General features: G+C 39.1%; 1 non-coding gene across 1 annotated transcript; it reads left to right on the top strand.

The window, feature by feature from the left end:
• The first annotated feature begins 4,153 nt into the window (after positions 1-4,153).
• TRNAF-GAA (transfer RNA phenylalanine (anticodon GAA)) lies at positions 4,154-4,226 on the top strand. The gene has a single exon. It is a non-coding gene; the product is annotated as a tRNA-Phe (tRNA).
• Positions 4,227-13,828: the final 9,602 nt, after the last annotated feature.

The raw sequence follows: 13,828 nt of genomic DNA, 5'->3' as shown, positions 1-13,828 counted from the left end.
CGCCATGTGATGGACACGATACCAGAGCCATAACTATGTCATGTTTACCATGACCGCATGTAATATGGCCAATCCACAGGGAATTTAGAAACCCAGAATGGTAAGTGCAGCTTCCAAAAAGTCCTTCTCTTTTCTACGAGTCAATTATATGCTGGGGAAACCTGGAGTCTCTTAGTGTGAAGTACATCTGAACTCTGAATCGGATTCTAGCTCAGGTGGGGGAGTGGTCGCATGGTTCAAACTTTGAAGCTCAGGCCGCAAAGCCCAGACAGTTCTGGTCCATCCCGTTGTTCTGGTTTGGGAGCTGGGGTCACAGCCCCACCAGCTGGGTCAGGAGGATCTGCTGAGTCTGCAGGGTTGTGAGTCTCAGTGGCAGGGAAACCAATGGGGCCATGGCAGCTGTGTCCCTAGAGTGAGCCGTCACATCGAGCAAGGCTCAAGACTGCAGCAGGCAGTGTCCTCAGCAAGTCTCAGCTCTCGTGGAGACGGCTGCCTGGACGAGCCTGGAGCAAACTGGCCAGGTCTCCCAGGAGGTCCGTATCGCGGACTGATGTACTCGAAGCACAGAAACAGGAACATGAAACAGGCAGAAGCAAGCTTTACAAAGAGTATTTATTAATTAGTGCACACGAGCATTTCTAATACTTGATGCGCTGTGAATTCATTCCATAGATGGAGGGTGTGTCATCACTGAGCTGTTAGTCTCAGATCCTTTCATGCTAGAGCCCACGGCCCACATAGGAGGAGCGAGCCTGGCTGGGTACATTTCAAAAGAAAGCTTATTTGAAAAGAAATCCAAGACACTGGCTACTGTGGTTATTGGGAGTGTTATTAATACCACCACGGCTTATCCTGAGGAGACTCACTATATGAGCAAAGGTTTTCAAGAAAATGTCACAGATGTCAGGATAAGATTTGTGTTGAAGACCCTTTGGCCTTTAATTCTGACTTTTGAGGGGGTTTCCTTTTGGTAAAAGTTGTTTTTCCTCAATATTTACGTGTTTGTTAAAAATGTTTCTGTTGCTTCATTTTTCATTGAAAAAACTGGGCCTCTGAAATTCTGAAGTCTGGTATCCAGCACTTGAAGGTATCCTGACTTAGAATGCTTTGTTTTTATATTTCAAAGAAATGTTTAGAAATGATCCAGTGCCTAGTCAGCAGCTGAAGCAATGTTTTATCTTAAAATAATACATTTCCCTACCAATCTGCTGTAGAAAGAAATTGTAACTTCAGTGATTATCCCAGTATCCCTCAATTTCTGGATGATTTCAGACAATGACTTTGGCCCTTTGGGAAATGTTGTATATCTCCAAAGAACTTGCAATATTAATTAGGAGGTTTACATTTAGGGTAGCAGTGTGCTTCTCTTCTTTAAAAATTTACTGGACAAAACAAAGATGAATAGAGTAAATCCTTGAGATTAAGAAAAAAATCTGGAAAAAAATTAGAATTCTTTCTTTGGTTCAACATCTCTGTATTATTCCAAATATCATTACACCTGGATACTTATTTACCTAGTGTTTTTGATACATATGACCTTGTTTAAACTCCTCATTGACTCTGTGAATTTTTCACGTATTACTCTGTGAATCGGGTATTGTATTAGTAGTTTGCCAGGGTTGAAATCACAAAATAGCACAGAATGGATGCCTTAAACAACAGAAGTATATTTTCTCACAGTTCTGGAGGCTGGAAGTCCTCGATCAAGGTGAAGGCAGGGTTGGCTTTCTCTGAGGGCCACTCTGCTTCAGGCCTCTGTCTTTGGCTTGCAGGTGGCTGTCTTCATGCTGCCGTTTCCTTGAATTGTTGTCCCTCTGCGTAGGAGTGCCCTGCTGTCTCTTATAAGGACACCAATCAGATTGGATTAGGGTCCCACCCTAATGGCACCATTTTAATGTAATCCCCTCTTTGTAAGTTAGCACCAAAGAAGGTAACATTCTGAGGTACTGCATCTGAATTTGGGAGGTGGGGGTGGAGGAAGGGGGCACATTTCAGCCCATAACAGGAAGTATCTCCATTTTATAGATGAAGAAGCTGAGGGCCAGGGAAATGAGTTGCCCAATTCTTCCGCTGCACAGATTCCACCAAAATATCTAGGAAAGGTAGAAATGTGTGTGCTAATGAAAAAGGGTGTTGGGTTCACTCTCCTATTTTGAATCATGTAGAATCTATCTTAAACCAATACTGGAATTTAGCTACACCCTACCTTCCATATTTATTGAATTCATGTATTTTTAAATTGTTTAGGATAAAAGAATCTGTGACTTTAACTCGTCAAAGAAAGCTTATCTTCAAATTATTGAATTAATTTAAGGCATATTTAGTATTAAAATTCAAATATTATACATTTTAAAGTTCTAATATTCAGTTAACTTACTAATAAGTATATATATGTATATGCTTATATATATATTTACATATGTATATTCATATAAATCCTTTTTTTCTTTTTTCTTCATTTATAAAGCTATAGTCATTGTTGCTGTGCCACTTATTAGCTATGTGACCTTGACACATTGCTTACTAGCTCAGTATTTCAGTTTCATCATTCATAGACTAGAATGAAGTTCATGAAGTATATTAATAATTCCTGCATTTGAGAGTTCTTTTAAAAATCGAATGAGTTCATGCATGTAAAAATACTTCGAACAGCTCTTAGCATGGGAGTGGTAAATATAAAATAAGTGTGAGCAAATATTCTAATAACTATGAGTATGCACATATATCACATATACCATTTTGTTTATAAAAGCAGCAGCTCATGGTGCATGTATCAAGTCAGTGTATTACCTCTGAGATCTAAACCCATTGTTCTTTGTCCATCTTGGTGACACTGTAGCGACTACCCATAAAAACATCCCCTTTGCCGCCTGGCACAGTTTTAGGCATCATTGGTGGAAGGTGCTAGAGAGACAGCACAAGGCAGAGCAGAGGAAGGATTCTCCACCTGGCTCAGGGAGCTTCTCTGTGGTGCTAAGCAGGGGGGCCATTGGTGCTCCCTCTCCAGAGAATTTTGCTGGACCCCCAGTGGGCGGCCTCCTGCTCACCGGCTAGAGACAATCTCTGGCCATGACACCCCAGTAAACTTCGCTGCCATCACTGGGCATGGCCACTTCTTCTTCATTCAGTTCTGATTCTCAACCTTGGTGGGGTGGAGAGGAGTCTTCCAAATTTGTTCCTTCCTTGGGTACTAATAAACACATTTTTTACAAGCCTATGCTAGTTTCCTATTGCTGTTGTAACAAATTACCACAAATGTAGTGACTTAAAGCGACACAAATTTATTATCTCAGTTCTGGAGGTGATGAGTCACGGGGCTAAAATCAGGATGTCAGCAGGGCTGCATTCCTTTGTGCAGGCTCCAGGGGAAAATCAATTTTCCTGCCTTTTCCAGCTTCGCGCTGCCCATACTCTTGGGGGTCCCCTTCCATCTTCAAATCCAGCACTGTCATGCTGACTCCCTCTCATGCTGCCATCTCTCTGGTTCTCTCTCATCTGCCTTTGTCTTCCATTTATAAGGACTGTTGTGCTTACACTGGGCCCACCTGGATCTTCCAAAATAATCTCACTTCGAAGTCAACTGATGAGCAATCTTAACTCCACTTGAACCTTAGTTCTCCTTTGCCAGGTAACCTAACGTACCTAGAGTGTTCTCTGGAGCTAAGGACACTGACATCTTTGGAGGCACACATTCTGCTATTTTTTTTTTCAGTTTACTTCATCTTCACTTTTTTGTGTTTGTCATTTTTCCTTAGTGATTTCTTGGAGCTTTAGTCTTCACCTGGTTTTGAATCCTGGCTTTGTTTATAGGTCCATGGAACACCGCTTTTACAGAAAAACTGACACTGAATTAAGTATTTAAGCAGACCACACTGTCATTTTTCTAGAGATTAAGCATGTATTAGGATGGAAATGCCAACTAAAGTCATCTTTTCTTTTGACGTGAAAAATGCCCATGATTTATTTTTAAATGGAAAAAACAGGTTGCAGGGCAGTTAAAAACATAACTGAGAAAAGTAATATTATGAATTACTTCTACCTCTGTAATATTTACTGAATGCCTACCTCCAACTGAACTGAATATTGACCTTTTTTGTTATTGTTAAGCAAATATTATTCCATTACAATTATGCAGGGGAAGCTGTCCAAACACGCTGAAATAGCTCAGTTGGGAGAGTGTTAGACTGAAGATCTAAAGGTCCCTGGTTCAATCCCGGGTTTCAGCAGTGGTTTTATATATTTACTCTAAATGTAATTTCCTGGCAGTCTTAACCACAATAGTTAAGGGATATAGAGCAGTCCCCCCTTATCTTCCAGGGATATGTTCCAAGACCCCAAGTGGATATTTGAAACCTCAGACAGTACCAAACCATATATATTTGTATGTGTACATGTACATGTATGTTCATATGTTTTTACCTAAGATAAAGTTTAATTTGTACATTAGGCACAGTAACAGATCAACAGTAACTAATAATAAAATAGAACAATTATAACTATACTGTAATGAAAATTCCATGAATATGGTGTCTCTCTCTCTTTCTCTGTCAAAATATCTTATTGTACTGTACTCACCTTTCCACTTAAAGTAAGTATTTTATGGCTTCTCTTTGGCATATCCAAATTGCCAGCATCACTACCCTTGAGCTTTGGGACCATTATTAAGTAAAATAAGGGTCAGTTGAACACAAGCCTGGTGATACTTTGACAGTTACTCTGATAACTGAGAGGGCTGCTAAGTGACTAATGGACGGGTTGTGTGCACAGCATGGAGAGTCTGGTCAAAGCGATGAGTCACGTCTGGGTGGGAGGGAGCAGGACAGTGAGAGATTTCATCACACTAACAGCGCACAATTTAAAACATAAGAATTGTTTATTTCTGGAAATTTCCATTTAACATATTTGGACTGAGTTTGACTCTGGGTAACTAAAACCTCAGAAAGCAAACGTCAGATAAGGGAGAACTACTGTATTTGGTTCTCATGCTTGGGGTGGATCAATGGCTTTTTCGGGGGCTGGGGGGGGGTCATGTCAGGTGTCCTGGTGGACCTTTTTATATAAACCCCCTAGTACCTTAGTACTTCCTAACTGTAGTAATAATAATAATAATAGCTAATTTATGTAGAGTACTTGATAGGTGTCAAGCTTTCTTCTAAGCTCTATGTATTACTTTATTTAAAATGACCACTAAAATTCTCAGTAACTGTTAAAGAAATGACCAGTTTTATGCCTGAGGCCTGGCATGTGGTAGGTACACAATCAATGATTCTTACTTTGAATACCATTATATTTCTGTTGGCTAGGAACTTTGTAAGCAAGAGCTATGGGATATGAATTGTTTCTAAGAACCCTTCACCCCTCCACCTAATTAGGCAGCATTAAACATCCTCATTTCCTTGTAGCCTCCTAAGTGTTTTTAAATTCCCTAAGTGTTTTAACAATTCCCTGTTTTTATATGGCATGTGTAAAAGGATATTTCCTTACCGGGTTTTAACTTTCCCCAAAGGAATTCAGCTTCTATTCCAAAGGTTCTTACCTCCCATCATCCGCAGGCAGCAGGAGGTCTTTGAAGTCATTGAAACTGAATGCAAATTTGAGTGTTCACATGCACATTTTCCCGGGAGAACATCAAGAGGTATCATAAAATACTAGGTCTGTGACCTAGAAAAGTTTGGAGTGTTAGATGCAAAGATCTCACCACAAATACTGTGGATAACTTGTGACCCGACCTTTGAATTTTTCCAAGGTGCTGAGGGTAGGACTTTTCTTGAGTATTGTGTCTTGCCCCTTGCCCAGTGCTGTATCTCCTGTGATGTGGATTTCAGGAAGGAACCCAGGTTGTCAACAAACTTTCCTTCTGTCTGGGTGGTGGCTTTTGGGGGCATATTTCCCATAGTGAAGCAGATTTGACCATTTTTGGAGGACCCTCTGTTACTTCGGGCAACCGTCCATGCCCCATGCCCCATCACTGTTTAATCTGCAGAGGTGGTGTCATGCGGGAGACCCTGCTCGCTGCGCCATTTGTCGTGCAGGGAGGCCTGCGGGGTCTCTGCTCCCGCTCCCCATACAAGAACGCAGGATATGGTGAGGCCAAAAAGGAACACCCACGGAGCCATAGGTAGGGGAGTCATACCACTATATTCTCTCTGGCAGCACTATACTCTCACTGGAGGCTGGATTCACACTGTCCGCAAACCGCCATCCACACTTGCCAGCCCAGCCACCATCTTCTTGCTAGCCCCCATTCTTTCTCTCTCTCTTCTAGCGTAGCCACAGCAGTTATATTAGTGGCCTATGGCTCACTGGTTACAGCTGCCAGCCAACTAGCCACAGCTGATGGCCATGCAATCACAGTTGATGGCCATTTACTACCTGAGCCAGGCACCTGTCTATGTGAGGCCGAGAGCCTGGAAACTTCTTTCTGGGGCTCTGCCCCCACAGGTGGGTCCCACTCTTCCTAATTGTCTCTGTGTGGGGGAGATTAAGGATGAAGTCCCCACATTACCTTTATTATTTTACTCTTTTCCTTTAGCTTTAATTCTTGTTGATGGCATTGTAGACAGTTTGGATGTCTAGAAGCAATACCAGGCAATGAGTGCCTATTCTATTCTTTATATTATTTAATGTCTATCACCTGAATGATACCTCCATGTCTTGGCTGTGCTTTGGCCAAGCGGTAGCATTTTTAATTCGTTCTAGGCATTTTCCAAGCTTCAGGCATTTACATAAATTACAATTGCTGCAGGTTGTCCTGTTTGTATCCCTCTTTTCCCTCAGAATTAGCAACACTTCCAGAAAAGCTGTTCTCTGCAGAATGGATTGGTTCAGGGATTGTGATTCCATCCTGAGGCTGAAGCTAAGGAGTGGCATTCCATGGAAGTCTGAGCTAAAGGCGTAAGCCAAGTGCCTGGAGACACATCTAGGGCCCAAACACAAAGTCCACTGGGATAGAGGCAGGATCTGGGTCAAAGTGATGAGACCAAGTGTTCAAGGACAGCCCAGTGGCAGTCCTGGGGAAGCCAATGGGGAGCAGGTCTTCATGGGCCATAGGTTTAGGAAGGTAAAGCAGGCAGATGGACAGCACTGCTTAGTCCTCCCAATAATCTCTGCATCGTTCTTACATGGGATTTGAACTCTGTACTATTTGTACACATGTGTTTACACACACACACACACACACACGCACAATAATGTTGGTGTCTAAAGGGAATTTGGATTGTACTGACCAATATAACTGGAAAAAGATCAAGTCTCTTGATTCTCTTTTCATTGTTTTTATGATTATAAAGAAGTACAAAGTACTGAAACATTAAAATTTTTACAGAAACATATTGCTTAAAAAGTAAAGATAACCCTAACCTTATAATCATTGTTAACAATCTGGTGTCTATTCTTTTTCCAGATTTTTTTCTATGCATTCCTAATATAAAATGAACATATATACACATAAATACACTTATATTTTATACAAGAATTAGAGCAGGTCAGAATGTTTTTCCATCATTTTCAAACAGCAGGACTGAATGCCTAAAATAATAATGCAGTTTATTTTCTGTGGTATATTTTCTCTTCATGTTTCTTTTAATGGAAACAATGTAAAATATTAAAGGAGTCTAAGTCATGAAAACTAAAGCCCTAATTATAGCATAATCCAAATTAAAAATATCACACTTCTACAAAACCATAAGTGAGGGCAAATGGGTCTTATTGTAGCAATGACGGTAGTAGTCAGAGGTAATTTTTATTAAATCTGTATCCTGTGTCAGACCCCATTTTGAGCAATTTACAATAATTAGTTCATTTAATCAGTGGGGAGGAAATCTGAAAAGCAAGGAGCAAAAAGGAATATATAGCAATTTGAGAGTATTGCGGAAGGACAATTGGACAGTGTGACAGTTGGAAGTTAGCAATGTCACAGTGTATAAGTAAGAGCCTGTGATGACTTGCAGGATGCAAAGCATGTAGGGAAGATGCTGCCACTAGCTCTTTAAGGCTTATTAGAATAATCGCTTATTCCATGACACTTAATGACACCAGTTCAGTAATAAAGACGTAACTAAACAAGTGGTCATAGCTTATGTATCTGGCATTTAATTTGTATTGATCATAAAGATGCCAAATTAGTTCTTTTAATTTCTCACTCTTAGTGCGGTGTTTCATTCACGATACCAAAATACGTGTGCAATCTTTATTATTATTAATTTATGTGAAATTGCTTTGTAAAAAAACTGCAATGGTAATAAAGTAAGCTAGAATTATATTTACAAATAGTTCTCTTTGAAATTTTTAAATGTTGGCTAGGACTGATAACTTGGCCAGTATAAACCTGTTAGAAACCGTGTAAACCGTTTAAAATCTAGAATTTCTTCCAGCATGAGTTCATTTTGTTTTTCCATTTGGCATCTGTAATTTCACTGGAATGGAAATTAAAATTGTGTTCATGCTTTTCTTTCCCTCAAAGTCTGTGAATCTCTCCAAATTTATTCAGAAATGAATTCAGCCTACTTTCTGGAAAGTCTGATGAGTAATTTTACGGAAGTTGTTCAGAGCAGTAGAGACAACAGAGCTTTTGAGGTAAACAAAATTAAGAAAGGAAGAGAAAGACTGAGAGACAGAAAAGAAAAGAATAAATGGGTATTCTCTTACTGAGAGCTGTCAGAAATGAGGAGTAGGTTAGAGAAATTAGGCGGATGAGTCTACTTTTCCAAATACACAGTCCGTGGGCTTCTCCTTAGAAGTAAATCTAATGATTACTCATCTTCAGTCCTGAAACCACTCATTGTTATTGTAGAATTGGCCCAAGTTCAATGATGACCACATCTGCTACCACATTATTTTAAAGTTCTGCATTTCCATATTTTACTCATCTTTTGTATTAAAATATTTAGAGCTATTTCAAAACATGAAATAATGATTACTCTAGGCCAAAATGGAGCCTCTTGTAATCTTTTAATCTTTTATTTAAACTTTGGAAAGTGGTCCTGATGGAATGTGAAATGACAAATTGAACTATATGTTTTTAACCTCATAGCCTCTCTCTCATTTTGTATTTAAAAAATTCCGTGTTTGGGTTCATTTCAGAAGAATGTTCATAGGAATAATTGGATAAAGCCAAAGGAAAACAATTGTCATATAATGGTCAGTAAAGTTTTATATCTATATCTCACCCCAATAAACTTTAAAATTTAAAAAAAAGAATAAAAAGAATTATCATAGAGACTAGTGCTGTGTGTCCAACCCTCTTAAGAAGTTCGTACCAAAAATACATTTTCAAAGAATCTGAAGTGTGTGAAACCATCTACACTGACTTTCATTCCCAAGGAAGAATATCTGGATAATTTTGTGTAAGTGATGAAGGTCACAATTACCCTCTTTTTCCTTTTGGAAGGAGCCTTGACATTTTCCCCCCAGAAAATTAAGGGTAGCTTTGGAGAATTCTGCCTAATTTGAATATTTTTCACTTAGTTTGCATGCTTGGCCTGAGGTTTTGTTGTTGTTGTTTTTTATCACTAAATAACTGAGCTGACCGAACATGCATTTTTATGTCTTTATGGATATGTAAGATCCATATTTACCATCAGTGCCTTTCCCTGTCTTTGATACAGGGAAGGATCCTGAACTTCTTTTATCTATGTGTCACAAATTTTATGCCCATCAACCTTGCCTGCTGATGAAGGGAAGCTGCTGACCTAACCATGGACACATCACATCTCCCACTCACCTGGCAGGAATTCTCTGCAAAGATGACAATTAGCCTAGGACTTACTGGCTGGCCTCTAGGGATCTGGAAAACCATTCAGAGGTTACTTTCCAGCTCAAGTAGAATTGTTTTCCCAGAAGGCCGAGAGCATACACTTTGATCTTTTGCCATTTATTGGACTTGTAAAAAAAAGTAAATTTGCCCCGAAATGAACATTTAAGCTTCCTGAATAGTTCCATAGAGTTAATACCACTTCCATAAGACAAGGGCTTAGCTGGCCCCTGCCCTATACAAAATATAATAGTCTCTGTTCTTCCTCTTCTATAACCTTCACAACTTCCTCACCTTAGTCCTACTTTACAGATGAGGGAACTCAATATCAATCCAATGATTTCATCCTTCCCTTCTTTTCCTAAATTAAATGTTCACACTATCATGGGGGATGACATCGATTTACTGAGTACTAATTACGTACTTATAAAAATACACAAAACTTATAAACTGTTTATTTATGGAATTTTCCATTTGATATTTTTGGACCTTGGTTGACAGCAGGTAACTGAAACTGTGGAGAACAAAACTGCAGATAAACGAGGACGACTGTATTGTTTTTTCAGCTAAGCAGTAAATCTGGGCCTTGATGGCTCTGGCAAATCCTAAAGCCTGAAGCTCAGCTTCCTTCCATTCAGGAGGGTTCAGCTTCCAAACCTAAATTCGGCTAGGTCAATGTCTGTCATATACGAGGTCTGACAATTAAGTTCATGTACTTGTTGCAACGATGGTGCTAACCTTTTTTGATATCAGAGGGATTATTCATTATGAATTTGTATCAAATGGACAGTTAACCAAGTCTACTACTTGGGAGTGCTGAAAAAGTTAGAAGACCTGAACTTTCTGCCAACAATTCATGGCTCTTGCATCACGACAATGCACTGGCTCCCACGACACTGTCTGTGAGGGAGTTTTTAGCCAGTAAACAAATAACTGTATTGGAACACCCTCCCTACTCACCTGAACTGGGCCCCAATGTGGGTAAAAGACTTCTTTCTATAACCAAAGATGAAGGAAATATTGAAAGGAAGACATTTTTATAACATTCAGGACATCAAGGGTAATACGACGATAGCTCTGATGGCCATTCCAGAAAAAGAGTTCCAAAATTGCTTTGAAGGGTGGACTAGGTACTGGCGTCAGTGCATAGCTTCCCAAGCAGAGTACTTCAAAGGTGACCAGAGTAATATTCAACAATGAGGTATGTAGCACTTTTTCTAGGATGAGTTCGCAAACTTAATTGTTAGAGCTCATATGTAGTTCACATATGAAAGCTTCCCCAGGGAGTTGGTTAGCAATGTATGGCTGAAGTTCCATTATTGTAAGACATGAAGCCCACGTTACAGTAAGTCTCATGAGTAAACAAAGAAAGCAATCCCCACAATCTTTCCCTTTATACGTCCTCATTTCTACTCCCCGGGATCTAAAATTTCATCTCTCCCCTACTCCCAAACGTTTTTTTGCCGTTTTTTTCATCAGCAATATTCAGATGTCTTTGGCCCTGAATTCAATGGCATTTCAGTGGCTCAGGCTGTTCAAGTCACCAGTGAGTTTTATGGCATGAATGTGCTGGAAGAAATACTGTCTTTCCCAGTAATTCCATTGATCTTTGGAAGGCTCTGAGTCATAAAAAACATCAATGAAGATATAATACAGTCAAGGTTATCCAAAGAGATACAAAATGATCCATTTTGTGAAATTTTGGACTAAAAGTCTTTCCTATAAGTGCTTTCAGTAATCAAGTGACGAGGTCACATTCTTTCAGGAATCCTATTATTCATTAAAATGAGCTGTTTTGTCTAGATGCGTTTGAATGCTGGGCAAATGACATAACCAGTGATCAATGATTAATGATGTGTCTGCCTAGTTCTAGTGTAACACAAGGATCCATTGACTGTTAACTTTTGCTTGCTGGAAATTACTGAAGTGAACTTTCAAATAATCTAAATAATCCAATTTTAGTACTTGATGTGATATTCAAGTTTTGTCCCCTTGCAAAATCAAAATCTGCTGCTTATTGTGTCAATGTGATATGTGCAAAGCTATTGCCATGATTTCAAGCCTAAAGCCCTCCCAAATCTTTGAAGGTCAATCAAAAAAAGTCAGACATTCAATATGTATGGGGGCGGCTCTCATATGGCTCTAGGTCAGTCAAGTCAAGACATTTAAGACACAAATCTGGTGAACTGGGTTCTAGTCTGGCTTCATCAATTGTCTTTACAAGTGAATTAAGCTATCTGAGCCTCAGTTGTTGTTGTTGTTGTTTTTTAATGTGTAAAGTAAAGGCATTAAACATATCTTATTTAGTGAAAATTAAATACTAAAAATTCCACAAAACTACAAATCATCCTTTTGCTCTTATTTCCAGTAGCTGATAACTTTATGCTTGTAACTTCCAGGGAATAAACTCATAGTTTGGAAGCTTAAGTGATATCATACTCCTGAAGTGACAAATGAGATTCATTAAAAACACTGATCTCTAAATTGACAACTTTCATTTATTCGTACCACTTAGTGATTAATAACAAACAGTAAGTGTTTTAAAATAAATATCAGACCAATAAAATGGGAATTTCTGGGAATTGGCCTGGGCATAAGTTTTTTGCGGGGTTTTTTGGTTTGTTTTTTGGAAGAGAACTATTTTACTGAAGTCAGTATTAGCGTGAAATGTAGTTGAATGTGACAGTTCTCTCAAATTTCCTAAGTTTCTATCTACACCATGATTTTAAGGAACCATCTTAATGGATGAGCTGTGTCAGTGGCGTAGGAATCAAGCTGAACTGTTTAAAGGCTGTGATGGACTTTGCTTTAATGTGGTTGTGGAAGAAATGAATGCTACCTGGTAACAGACAGAGCTCTGGCGTCAGTTTTATCTGTATCTGTATGGACAGAGGTATTTTTAAAAGCTCCCAGATATGTTAATATGCAGCCAGGGTTAAGAAGACTTACCATTTTGTGTTCTGATCTTTTCATATTTTAGGTGTGCACATATGTATCCAGACCTAAATACTGATTCAGCTGAACTAACTCATGCACAAGAAAAAAAATCTTTTGAGTTTCTGCAAAAGTGGTTAACTAACATGAGAGATCTTTAGAAAGAAAAGCTCAATGGCATGTGCAATCTGCCCTTCATATTCTCACTAAAACACAAAACCATGGCAAGGCTGCAGTTAGAGCCAATGAAAGGATAGTAGTTTTAGATTTAAATAGTGTGTGAGTGTGTATGTGTGTGTATGAATGTGTGTTTCATATTTTAAAGAGATTCCATCAAGTTCTTCTTTGTGATGTTTAGAAGCATTGAACCATCCCAACGCATAAGAAATTAATTATATTGGAGAATCAGGAGCATGGTCTACTTGTTGGTTTCCATGGAAACAGACAGCATATAGACTGGATTTCCTAGGACAATGTCAAGTTCCTGTCATTTTATTGCTTTTTTTAAAAATTGAGAATAGGAACCGTATTCTGTAGACCTGCTTAGAAAAATGTAGCTAAGGATAAATGAATTGGCATGTACAGAGAGGGTCCTTTTAAAGAAGAAAATTTTGGACTTTGGGCTCCAGAATTATCCAGGAAGAAAGGTGCGACTCAGATTTTAGAGGACTCAGCTCATTCATGAGCAAGGTGTGCTCTTTGCTGTGGGCAGAAATATTTCTTTAGACCTCATTATGGCTTGAGTACAATACGCCCCATTGTCAATCCTTGGGCTGTGCCTGAATTCTGTGTCATCCATCCACCTACTCATCCAATTGTTGGCTGTAAGTATTAAAGCAAATGTGGAAATTAGAAGTGATATCCTCCACTATGAATTAATAAGTTGGTATTCTTAATTACACATTTATTTTGTGAGAATTTAACTAGAGTAATTTTGTCACTTATTTCTGGGGGCAATGTGAAGTCCCATTTTCTGGCCCTTAGTGATTGACAACCAGACTTCAGGTCCTGGTATCCACCTCGCTCATATCATCCTGTGAGGCCTTTTTTTGTCCACTTCCATTGGAGTTCTTTTCCTTCTCAACTTGCCCCATCTATTTTCTGTTCCATAAATTTCCAAGTCTGGAGTTCGCTGATGTTCAA

This window comes from Rhinolophus sinicus, chromosome 17 (assembly GCF_057876585.1).
Source record: "Rhinolophus sinicus isolate RSI-liver-muscle chromosome 17, RSI-T2T, whole genome shotgun sequence".
NCBI lineage: Eukaryota > Metazoa > Chordata > Mammalia > Chiroptera > Rhinolophidae > Rhinolophus > Rhinolophus sinicus.
This window is presented reverse-complemented; position numbering and strand designations above follow the sequence as displayed.